Genomic DNA, 14,051 nt, shown 5'->3' on the forward strand with positions numbered 1-14,051 from the left:
TTTTTACATATGCATTTCACAACATCTAGCACATGGCTTCATTTTGAAACCCTAAGCTCAAATTTTTGGAACAAAAAACTAAAATCCTACAATTTGATCCCACATACCTAAGAACAAACCCATTTTGCAAACACTCTACACACAAAGCCGAAGAGCCAGATCTTCCACACATTTGGTCTTATTGCTTGAAGGGTGTCGATTTCAGCTTCCATTTCCCTCCTAGCTCGTAATAGACCAGGAATCAGTTCCTTCGATCTCTCACACATCGGAGGGTCACACCACATAAAGAAGGTGCATCCACCCACATCTTGGCTTCGAAGACAAGTGAGAAATCTTCTTCCCGGGTTCAAGTTCGTCCACGAGGTCTTCATCTGCACTGGGGAACCACATCTGCATACATTCCCCTCCATCTTCTTGCTGATTTTTTTTACTACCTGTGAGAGAGAAGGTAGGTAATATATAGTGATAAAGAAATGGAGGGAAATAAACAGTGAAGTTTTTAGTTGAGGAGGAAAATGTGTGTAATGACCATGTTGCCCTTCACTTATTTGGGGAAAATTCTTGAAATTGTCATTAAAGGGGTCAACTGATGGTTTTGGCGGTCAAACAGACGGAAACCGTCATTTTGGACTGGCCCCACACATTTTTTGAAGGTTTGGTATCTCCGGTGGCACAAACTAAAGGTTTTGGCAAAGTCTGCTAATAAACGAAAGGTTTGGTACCTCGGCTGCAATTTTCCCAATTTTCTGTTTTATAAACAGCGATTCTGAGACAATGAGGAAGAATATCATGTGATTTTATGTTTAAAAAAAAAAAAAACCTACTTTAATCTAATTTTTTCACAACGCATGATTAAATTTACTTTTAAATGACATTACAGATCAAGTATTTTGATAAAATTAAACAAGTTTAACTTGTATCATTTTAATTTCTTTGAATTAATTTAAGCATAATAAAAATAATGTGTAATTTTTAAGTACATTCAATCGCCAGTACTAAATGAATGCTACCTTGAACTGGACAATATGTTGACATGTTGAATATTGCGTGGTGTATTTGTAGTCCTTTAAAGTGTTCTAAGTGTTGCATTTCCAATTATTTCGTATGAATATGATTTCATTTTTCATTATAGTGTTTCTTGGGTGAAGTCGTAAATTCAATAATGAATCGGTGACCACACAATTCTAGAAATGACAAATTTAATGGAGGAAACAAACCCTTTTCTATAATTGGGATGGACCACATATAAAACTGCGTTGTCATGCTTTCTATTGAGTCCACATCATTCGTGTCTTCAAATTGGTAGCATTTCTCGTGTATGCATGAATTTTTACTATTAATTTTTTAGATTGAAAAACTATTTAACAATGAGTTCAAATTAATGCGCAAAATATGGATGCTACAAATGACTTTTATAATTCAATTTTTATCATTAATTCCTATTTCTTGTCACATTTTTCAACTTATTTTCAAGCCATATTCTTCAATATTCCTATTTCTTGTCACTTTTCTTGTGAGTCTATAAGTTTTATTTTCATGCAAAATTTAAAAAATTAAAAAAAAAATTTAAAAATTTAAAAAATTAGCAAGCCCGTTCCGTTCCTTCCCTCTGCCAATTTGTTGTGTCTTGAGTTTCATGTTAACATCATTAGAAATGGTATCATATCTTAATATATTATTATCTTCAAATCTAAGCGATAATATGCTATGCAAGCTCGTTTAAGAATATTAATTTTGAAATCTGATTATTATTTTTGCATTCTATATAATTGAAATTGCTCGTTTGAGCTATGTGAGCTCTGCGGGCACAATATCAAATCTTAGGATTTCATTAAAAGATCAATTCTGATCATATAAGTAGTTCGAATCCTTTATTTAAATCACATCTTACTTACTAATGAGTTTTCTGTCACAAAAAAAAATGGAGAGGATAAACCCTACCTCAAACTTTCATAAAGAAGTCTACATATTATTTCTTCCAATTGAATTGTGAATCATTATCTTAAAAGAAATTGTAATGAAAATTCCCTTCTTTGGGCTCTACTTTAATGAGGTTTTAAATAATATAAATATTTTTAAATAGTGAGTTTTTTGGAGAACGTGTGATTAAAAAAAAAAAGAAAATTTTTGAATTTAAGTGTAATATTATTTTATTGAAGAATGTGTCATTGAAAAGGAAAAAAAAAAGCATTAAAATTAGAATTGACCCCAAACAGGATAACTCTATCTAGTTGAAATTAATAGATGCTTCAAAAAAATAATTATGCCATTTTTGTGTGTATATATATAATGATGACATATTTTCTAGCTTGTGCCTTGAACTAGACAAAAATTGGTGTGCTATCAAACGTTTCCTAACTTATACATGTCATTGTCATTTAAATTGTCAAATTTTAATTATAGAGAATGGTTTTGTTAATTGTTTGGTAGAATTGTATCACAATGGACGGTATTAAAGAAAATTAAAATCTTGTTTATTGTGCTTTCTTGTCGTATATGTTGTATTTATTTTACTTGAATAATGAGTATTTTAATTTGAAGCTTGAATGTCTCGGAATAAATTAAGATAGTTACAAGTATGTTTGATGAAAATTATAGATGGGTCTGATTTTTTTATTTTTTGAAAATTATTGATTTCAATTTTCAAACCGTATTAAAGATATATTTCATAGGTCTCATCCAATATTGCCTTGTCATGATGAAGAGTGAACGGGGTGGAGAACTCGTTCCCTATCCCGAATTCATCGAGCTCTTCTCAAATCTCTTTATTTTAGTGTATTTTCATTTCATTTTCATATTTTTATTTAAATCATATTTTAAAATAAAAATTAATTAATTAAATTGCGCGACAAATGAGATTTTTCTAATCCCTTCACTTCTTGCCTTCCAAAAATTCACTATATGATAGTCATGTCAATGAGCCGAGCCGGCTCGTGACCCAAAACTTGAGGCTTGAGTTCGACTCAAGTAAAATGGCGCGAGCTTTTTTATAGGCTCGACCCGAGCTTTCAGCTCGGGCCTTACCGAGTCGAGCCTTTTTTCTCCATGACAATTCTAAAAATTTTAAATTTGCACAATTTTAACGAATTATAAATTAAATAAAAGTTACAATTCTCCTCATTTTTTCGGCTTAGGACCGGTTACAATCGACGTAGGTGGAGTCTTAAACTCATATTTATAACCAAAAAATATACAATTTCAACTAAATTTAAAATTCAAATTTGGAATTTTAATTTTAAACTTTCATATTTATTTGCACTCGATTAGCTGCCTGAAAACAGGCAGCTAGCCTTCAGCTTCATAGCTGCTTGTTAAGGCAGATTTAAATGTACATGTATATGTTTTTTCTGTTTTTTTTTTATGTATATTTTTCTAATTTTTTTGCTGGCTCAGACAAAATGTTTCGTGACACGACCGGCTCATCTGGCTCGACGAGCCACACGGGGCAGATCGGGCTCGAGTCGGCATGCCAAATTTACACCCCTATTACATGGCGACGATTGTAATAGTTGCTCAAATTCCATACTATATACATATTTATATTTTTGAATTTAACATATTTTAGTGCTCTTTTGTTATTAAACCATTGCTTGAGCTACATTTTTTTTCATTCTTTCCCATTATTTTTTCTTCGGTACTTATTTTCAACCACACATTCTTCATTAAAATAATATTATAAGCAAATAAAAAAACTGTTTCTTTTTTAAACCATACATTTCTCATCAATTTACTATTCTATAATACATTACAAAAAATTAATGGGACTCAAATAGGGCCTAAATTATGAGAAAATTTGTTAATTACAACGTCATAGAGAAATGTGTAGAGGTTGATAACAATTGCTAATTCTTTGAAAAATATAATTAAAATTTATTGTTAACTTTATCTTAATTTTTCCTCAAAATTTTAGACCAGACCAAACAGCGGCATAGACATCAAAATATTATCACATACAAAATATAAATATCATATGTGATAAATATGATATTAAAAATTTTGGGCTTTCAATTTTTCATTTCTTGGCATTTTCAAGTCAATTCCACTCCATGCACCCTAATGCATTTATTTTAACACTTAAACTTCAACAATCATGTATGATTTACGAACAATATTATTTTTGTTCGACTTATCTTCTTTTAATTTGAAGAACATATTTTGTATATTAGATTATAAATACATAACGAGATTCACCACACAAATTACTCACCAATTAATTGTAGAATCATATCATTAGTGTTTAATATAAGTCTCGATACATAATGGATCATTCTCTCTATGTCTATATAAATATATGTATTAAATTATTGAAACTTAGATGGCTGATATTTTATCTTTTCCATGGCCCTCTAAGGACAAGAATTAATGTAAGTTGCAAGGGAGATTGTGACATGCCTAAAGAAAATGTCTTGAGACATCAATCTCTAACAAGATTTTTTATCCTTTTGTTTTCTTCTCGTTGTTATACGAATATGTCACATCTCGATAATTAGACTAAGAAATAACATGCAAGCATTTCATGTATCATCTTCTTTTCCTTCTACTCTAATGATCGGCTTAATGTATCAAAGATGTCGCTAAAATTCTATTTATGTTAATTATAGATTGTAAGAAACTCGTGTCCGAATTCGAGTCATGTTATTAAGAATGATGTATATATTACACACTATCTACGAAAATTCTAGATTCCTGAATGCACTCAACTATTATTTGGCAAATTCATAGAATCTTTAATATGTAATTCTATTTACTTTCACCAAGGTTAATCTAGAGTTGACATTTTAATTAGCAGAAATTTTAATAGAATGAGTTGACAAAGATATTCCACTTTATTCTCCAAATTCAACGTGTATTATGCACTACTTATAAAATAAAATTGATGTGCATATCAAACTGGTTTAGAACAAGAATTACCTTCTTTTGTCTGTGTTTTTATTCCCAGGAAGGGAGATTCCGATCCATGAGTTGGAGGTATCTAAAGTTTTTAAATTAAATTTAACTTGTGACTCTCCTTTTTTATCGTTCTGGCTTCGACTCTGATGCACAATTTACGTAACTTGACATGGTTTGTAAAAGTAATAATTTTGCAAAGATTTAATTCATTTTCGTTTTTGTAATTTATAACTTCGGACAACTAAGTATGCACTTGCTTTTGTTATATTTTATTAACTTAGTTTGCTTTGCTATGCAATTTAACGTTGTTAAAACAGCATTTTTTTGGCTCTTTCATTCATTCATTCGTTCATTTTTTATTTATTTTTTCCAAGAAATGAGTCGTTTTCACATTTGTTATTTTCAACTAATTAGGTCCCACTCTTAGTACTCTCTCGACAAATAACCACGCTTCCATTCATGTTTCGAATTTGAACTCCGTTATGAAAGTTACGTGACTTAACTCGTTTATAAACCCTTTTTCTGTTTTCAAATTTGTTATTCTCAACTAGTTAGGTGTTTTTCTAATAAGCCGCTTGACAACTAAATATGTTCTCATGTATCCACTTTTTGATTTTTAACTTTGCGATGCAATCTCGGGAGCTTAAGAACATTTTGGCTCAAGTCGAAGTATTTTTCAAAAATTATTAAAGATTTACGCATCAAAAGGTGAGTTCTAACTAAAAGTTAAGTTGCATATACTTTTTCAAATGAATCAAATAATAACACTTAAACGTAGAAATAATTGGCTTGTCTAAATCGAAAAATTAAATATAAGTGATTTTATTTTTTAAAGCTTAATCCAACCTGCAGACATTTTATACAAACTTCTTTTCCAAGAAATAAGTCATTTTCACATTTTTGTCATTATCAACTATTCATTTCCCACTCCCATATCATCTCTCTCTTTACACTAAAAAAATACAAAAATGTGCCATCAACATTTTTTGGCCCAATTAGGGCACAGAGGGGTCCCAGACGTGAGCCGAAACGAAAGCATTTTCTAAACCATTTTTATAAGCCAAACAGTGCTGAGACAATCCACTCCAGCTGTTTTTCCCTTATCTTTTTCGTCTTTTAATCTATTTGTGAAAGGGGCATCTCTTTTACTATTTTCTATCACCATACCACCTCTTCCTAGAAATTTCTCCAACCATTGATAGAGATCAGGGGCGGACTCAGATAGTTCGAACTGTAGGGTCAATTTTTTTTTTTTTCGAACAAAGTATCATGAACAAAAAGGAAAAATCGATTGTTTGCTATTCATGTTCGATATTTGCATTTTGGGAAGAAATCGGTGGATTATAGGATATATCTATGGATTAAATAATGGATATGGACAATGTAATATGGATATAGATTTAGGATTTGAACTTTTTGGGGCAGAAAAATTAAGTTTTCAGCATAAAAAAAAAAAAATCCAAAAAACTGTGGGGTCATTTGACCCCGTGTGGGTCCGCCCCTGATAGAGATGTTAATTGATTTGAGTCGAACGTGAGTCTCTTGCATGAGCCTTTTTCTTCCTGTTGTTTCTTTAGTAAATTTAATAAAAATAATATTTTTTTAAGAAAATGTTGTGCCAAATGGCCTTGCTTGGCCCTGCCCCGCCCGACTCGTCGTGCCTATGAATCGTGACAAGTATCACAATTTTCTATACTAACTAGCTTGACTCAAACAAAAAACTGCATATCGTGTCGAGCTACAAAGGGCCCGTGTGGACGCCATTTGTTTTACGCCCCTCATAGTTGACTAGTTGTAAACTCCACTTAAATTGAGGATGAGTTTCTGGATGAGTTAACTTTAGGCCGCAATCCTTTATGTTGACAATTATAGAGAAGATCTCATCAAGTTGAATCATGGATGACTTGTATCAACTCGATTTACCTCTAATTGTTGTCAATTGTAAAGTATAGTTTGAATGTAGAATGAAACTCTCGAATGACTTCGCTCTCTGTATCACAATGTTTTGTCCTACTCTACTAGTAGAAGTTTACGAATATATACATAGGGTATATTGATTCTGAATTCTAGAATTAGAGTTGAAAAGGCCTAAACATGTTAGAAAATCCTATGGAATATATGAATAGAATTGGGATTAGTTTGAACATTTTACAAATAAAAACCAGCCATGGAAAAGCACTTCACAAAGTTAAGAAAAATGTGTGTGGATTCACTTCCATCGGACTGCAAGCAAATTAACTTGCCCTTGTACTCAAATCATAATTTTTAGAGGTCCCTTCTGGAAAAGCAATACAATCTTGTAAAAAAATAAGTGTGAACATAAAAAAGTAGGTTAAAAATAATCTTAAAAATAATATGACATGATATTTAGTAGGTTGAAATGTCACAATGATCAAATAAAGTGCTGAAAATAAATTGTACCGTGTTTGCCATTAACATTTTGAATAATTATATTTGCACGACATTTTCTTTAACAAAATTATATTTTAAATGTGACGAAGGTCCTTGACTTCTGTTCGTTTCATCCTTACGTTCTCAATTTTTTCTATCGCATTTTTAACATTGATATTTTATCAATTAACATATCTTGTCATTGTTGATGGCCCAAAGTCCATCATGATGGAACAAAGGACTTATTTGTCCATCTTATTTTAGAAAAGCAAAATAAACAACAAATATAAAAGTTCGACAAAATATTTTCTCCATGCTAATAGATTATTTATATAGAAAATATAATCAAAGATAAAGATATGCTAATTAATTGAAGGTTGTAAGAATGTCATGAAAAATTTAAGGACATAATAGAAAACAAACAAAAATTATGGACTTTCATTACAGATAAAATGTAATAAATTTAACAAAAACTATAATATGAATATAATTAACCTTAATATTTTATACGTTTCACATCCTTCCAACATTTATCAATTTAATGTTCATCATTTTATATTAATAACATTTTGTGCTAAAATATAAAATAGGAAAAAGACAAAACAATTTTGATGGAAAAAAAATTGTTTGAAATTAATTATTGACCGCGAATCATCCTCATTTAGCTAAAATACTTAAGTGCTTCAAGAAAAAAAAAATCTAAATACTACGACATTTTCATTCGTTGCTTTCGTGTATGATATGCTATATATACAATTAAATAAAAAATAATAATCTACTAAGTATCGATATGTAACTTATGTTAAAGATCGATGGTACAACATTATATATTCATGAACAAGTTTTTTTGAGTGCCAAGATTGATATAATTTAAGTGTCATTTCATCGATGCTTAAGTCAAGTATCAGAATTTAGTAATTTATTTCTCTACTGAACTATAATATAAAATTAAAATGTCCACATCATCATATATTATACATACCTCGTAAATTGTCCCATTGTACTTTAACCGCAACATGAACAAGATTGTATATTTGCCTTTGATGGAAATTAAAATTAGATTTTTTAGTAGATAGTGATGGAGGTTTTGAAATATATGGTTGATAAATTGTTAAATTCATAAAAGATGTGATTAATATTATTTGTTTAACTTTAATTGAGATTAAAATCAAATTTTAATCCGTGCCAAACAGACTCTTATCATATTTGATAAGATGGATATTGGACTAATGAAAAATATTGAACAATATTAAAAATTAGAATTATTCTTTTTGTACAATCTAGGTTGACAATGTACTCACATGAGGGGGGACCCACGATTTTTTTATTCAGCATGGATTCCCCTCCATGTGTCTAATTGTCAATCTTGATTGTACATATAGTACAACTGTAAAAATTAAAAATCTTCCCGTCGTTTAATGAACATCCCTAGTAAGTTGTGCCATCGTACTTCAAAATATGCAACATGTACTACCATTCATTTATGGTTTATGGGTCAAAATCAACCAAATGGGTGGCTACTCATTGAATCCAACCAAATTTGTTACAGTTGGACAAACGTGTTTTATATATTTTCCTTTATTTCCTAATGTGGGAATTCTAAGGTTGTATGTATGTTCCAAAATGCACTTGAATACATTATTTTATATCACTCAAAAGTGGGCATATACTGTCCACTTCTCTATTATAGCTTAGTTGAAATTCTTTGCCCTTTTTATTTTTCATACTGTACCGCACTATTCCATAATTCATATTCCTCACTTTAACGTTAAAAAAATATTTGACTTTTAAGGGTTTTTTTTGTGTGTGTGTGTTACACTTCCCTAAATGGAATGGGGTTTGGCACATTTAAAAAAAAAAAAAAAAAATTCACTCATTTTTAATCATATAATCTCACTATAAAATAATTTTACACGTGACTTCATTATTTTTCCTACCTTTTAATTACACATTATTAGAAAAAACACATTTTCCAAAACCAACAAGACCCTTGTTAGAAACTAAATACAATATTCCCTTGACAAAAATTAATGTCAACCCATGAGTCGTTTACTTAAAGATTTGATGAAATTAGAATCTTTTACAACTCATAATTTGTTTGTCAATAGCGAAGTTAACGACAATATCTTTCACCCCTACGAACAAGTCGGTGATTATGTTGGGTGTGAAAAAAAAATATATTGGAATCCTACTTTTGTTTTCAAGAAGACTAAACTTTTATGTATATATTTTATATGAGAAATGTATCTATCTTCATCACTATAGAAGTTTAACTCACACGTTTGAGACATTTCCATGGCTGCACAAAGATAGTGGCCACTTTGTGCTTTTTGAGAATGGGAAAAAGGACAAATAAAAATTAGGTTCATTGATTTAAATTATATTCTTTTTATAATATTTAAATGCAAATTGCAATATGCAGTAATGGTGCCTCAATTGCATGAAGAATAAATAATTTTGCCCAATTGGAGGACAGAATCTTTTGTCCTTTTTCCCTTTTTTTTTTGTGAAATATAAATTATTCTTTTTATATGATTGTTTATATTTTGGCTTACATCTTCCATGACGTACTTCATAGGAAGACACTAATTTAGCACATTTAAGTCCCAACATTTTGTACTTCGAATCGAGACATATTATAAAAAGGTTGAACCCCAACCTTAAGGGCTCCCACCGACCCTGCCCTGAGTCATCGTGGAAGAGGTAAATCGCAAGATGTGCCTCCCATGAGCCAGGGTGGAGAGCATATGGATAGACCAATACTGTTAACCCATATAGTAACTCCCGCTTGCAACAAAACAAATTCCACCTTGCGGGGAATCGAACTCTGCACACTGCCGCGCTGAACCCTATCCGCCCTCCCCTTTGCCACTGGAAGATATGCCCTGGGGGCGAATCGAGACATATTATGTAATTATGATACATTCAGTATGTTAAATTTGCACTGTTAGAAATTTAGAATAAAATTAAAGAAAGATGCATGTAAAATGTTTGTCGGTCAATCTTGGTAAGTTTTTTTTTCTTTTTCTTTTTTTTTTCCTCCTTCAATGTACTAAATAGACATTTAGCCTCTGTTAAGTTTTGCTAAAAAGAATTTTTTTAGTTGATTTTGATAAAAATTGATTAAATATGTGGTAGAAATTTGAAAAGTTGATAAAAGAAGTGAATTCTATAAATTATGAGATTGAAAATAAGTTTTAAAAATGAGGGTTAAACATAGGCTTAATAAATATAAAACTATTTATCAATTTATATTTAATATGGTGAAATGAAGTCCCTATTTGATACATATTCTTAAAGTTCATTTTTTTTCCAAACTCATTTTAATTACACTTTTTCAATAAAATAATTTTGCATGTGGACTTATAATTTTTCACTATTTTTTAATTACATTTTCCAAAAAATCACTTCCACAAAATTTAGGCCAGACAGCCTTAAATGGGAACCGCGATATCATAATCATTTACAAGATTTTAGTGAATAAAATGCACATCTTGCTCTTTTGAACTTAATTGGACATGCAACTAACAATCAATGCCTCGAGAACCAAAAATTAACAATCTTTAAACTATGCAAATAACTTGAGTGAAAACATAAAACAATTGATACTTATTTTTATGATTTGTATAAAAGAATCGTTGTTTCTCTTAAAAATTCAACGTTCAAGATTGTACAAGATAGTGTAGAAAATATAGAAGAACACGTATTTAAAAAACTTTTTCTTACCCTTTAATCACACAGTCACCATTACATAATGTATTTTATCCCAAAAATGGGAATGGGGCTAATATAAATGTTGTGTATTCGTTTTGAATTTTTTAAGACTTTTAAATATTCTTTGAAGTGAATGACTTTGTAAAATGTAATGAACTTTAATTGATTTTTGCAGACTTTCATGGATTCTGTAAAAATCTATTTTAGAATTAATTTGACTTTTTACAAACTTTCATAAAGTTCTTGTAAATAAATTAAATACCTGTATAACTTATTATGCACCCTTATTTTATTGAATTATTTATTTATATTCTACAAATCGATACTTGCATGACTAAATCAACACATAGTGACAGAATTATAGTTCTTGTGTCAATAAAAGTATTTTTAAAAGAATATATAAAAAATACAACTCGCCTCAATTAGAAAAACAAACAATTAAAAAATAAAAAATAAAAAAATATTTCAATATTTTTTAATGGAAAAGAAAAAAAAAAAAGGAAATCTCTACTGTTAACTATTATCAATATATCAAAACATGTAAAAAAAATTTAATTGCAATTTAATCTATTTTTTGAATAAGATTATATAAAGATCAATCTTTTTGTAGAGGAAATAATAATAAAAGAGAGAGGAAATTCTCTAAGAAATTTTATTTGTAAATTGATCATTTTTTTACCATAAAAAAAGGGAGGGGTGGGGGATAGAGAGGGAGGAAATTAAAATATGAAAAATAGAATAAAATAATAATAATAATTGAAGGAAGAGAAATATATTGATTTTTGGTATCATGACTACATGATTCGAAGGGAAGAATAAGGAAAAATAAATATTGAACAAAAAAGTTTATATTGAAAGACATTTTTCTTCTTAAGGCTTTCAAAATTCTTAGGGTGAATGTGAAACTTTTTAGGAGATTCTACATTTGTACATTCTGGTTAAAAATTAATACACAAATTATTTTATAAAAGTTATTGACGTGTTGAATAATTCTCGACTTTTTAAAACTTTTAAACAAGGAAATTTAAAAAGTCTAATATTAAATATCCCAAAATCTTTAAAGATTCTTAAAAAGTTTTAATTAAATACATCTTAACTTTTTAAAAATATAAAATGAAAATAAAATATAAATTAAATACACCCCTAAATCCGTTCAATATTACCTCCAAAACATGGTTTCAAGGCTTTAATGTAGACAACAATAATGGAGGCAAATAGTCCCTCCCACGCAACCCCCAAACACCCAATTTAATAATCAAAATTTTAACTTATTGGGCACCAAAAATTATCCATAATACTTGATGTTTACTTTGTCTTTTTATTAACTTTTCAATATGTTAATCCTTATAATTCTTGATTAGCCTCCACTAAAATTTGAATAACAGTGCATTTTTCTTAAATCATTGACCATTTGCGAAACAATAGTTTTTTTGTTCTTTTCATCACAAATTAAAAATTAAATAAATTTATATACAATAGTAGAACAAATAAAGATTTTAACTTGAAGTTTCTCGTCCTATATATATAATAAAATTTAAAGTGCTAGATATTTAATTTAGAAAATGATCTAACTTTTACGTGAAAGCAGGAAGTGCATTGAAGATGTGAACATGTTCGTCTTTTTCATTTTTCTATGATCGCTAGTATCTTCCTTTTTATGATTCAAAGTATGAAAACTTTGCCGTATTTGTCTTCAACTTATTGCCATGATAGCAAAAATAAATTATAGTTAACAATCAATTCTCAAAAATAAAATTGTCTTCTTCATTAGATCATCGTATGAGAATCTTAAAAACGTGTCACGCTTAAATTTTTAGACAATGGTCTAAATTGAGAAGCAAAATCTAACTTCATACGTTGGAAATGTAAATTTCAAGCAACTATTAATTGGAAATTTGAATAGTTTTCATTTCTAAAAATTATTAGACATGTAAAATAGTTTTTCTTCTGAACGAGAATCAACTTAAATCATTTTCAAATATGGACCAACTTACTAATGAGTCAATTGATATCGTTGTTTTATAAGAGCATCTTCAAAAGACTTATTTATAAAGAGCATTTTATACATAACAGAGAGTATCTTTAAATTTAGAAAATAATTTTTTTATACATCCAACGAATTTTCTATTTTAATTTTTTATTTTATTTTTTTCAATAAACATTTAATAATTTCTCCTCATATTTTATTTTAGTATAATTTTTTTATATGTTAATGGTCAATCTATCCAAATGTAAATTTAATAATTTAAGCTGTAAAGTATTGAAAATTGTAATGTATTAAATGCAGTAATTATATATTAAAAAAAAAGATTGAGGGGCTGTTTTGGCCCGATTTTTTGACCTAAAAATTGATTTTTTGACCGTTATTTTACTATTTCAGCCGTCATATTTGACTTTTTCTCTCACAGGTGGACCCCACTTTTCTCCTAACGGTCAAAAAATCAATTCTCAAAATCACTCCCAAACAGGCTCTGAGTTTGGTTCTCTAAATTTGGAGAACCAAACTCACTTTCTAGTATCTTAGAATTCATTTTTAAGCATTGACTCTTTAAAATAGAGAATATTTTATGTTAGCAAGTTTATTGGAGATGCTCTAAAACCGTATAGAATCTGAACAATTATGAAATATAGGAAGATATGACTCTTTCCAATTATCATAAGAAAATGATAGTATATATTCATCTCTATTTAAATAGTAGGCATGATGCGCGCATACGGGTAAAATCCGACAACAATACAAAATTTGCTATTATGTGCTTCAACACGCCGAAGTTGAGAGACCATCGCCAGAAGACGCCGACTTTCAGAGACCGATTTTGGGAGTTCCCCAATTTGGGGAAATGAGTGTGGGTAGACGGGTTAGTCAAGTGTTCCCTCCTTTTCTATTTGGTCTTTTTTTCTTCTTTTTTGTTTTTCCTTTCTTTCGGTAGCCACCACGTCACCAAAATTTGAATTCCCCATAAAGACCCTATGAACCGGGTTGTACACATAGCATTATTGAAAAACTAGAATTGACCAAAGAAATATTTAAACTTGCAATGATTAGGCTGTAAATA

The sequence above is a fragment of the Olea europaea genome, chromosome 1 (genome assembly GCF_002742605.1).
Source record: "Olea europaea var. sylvestris chromosome 1, O_europaea_v1, whole genome shotgun sequence".
Lineage (NCBI taxonomy): Eukaryota > Viridiplantae > Streptophyta > Magnoliopsida > Lamiales > Oleaceae > Olea > Olea europaea.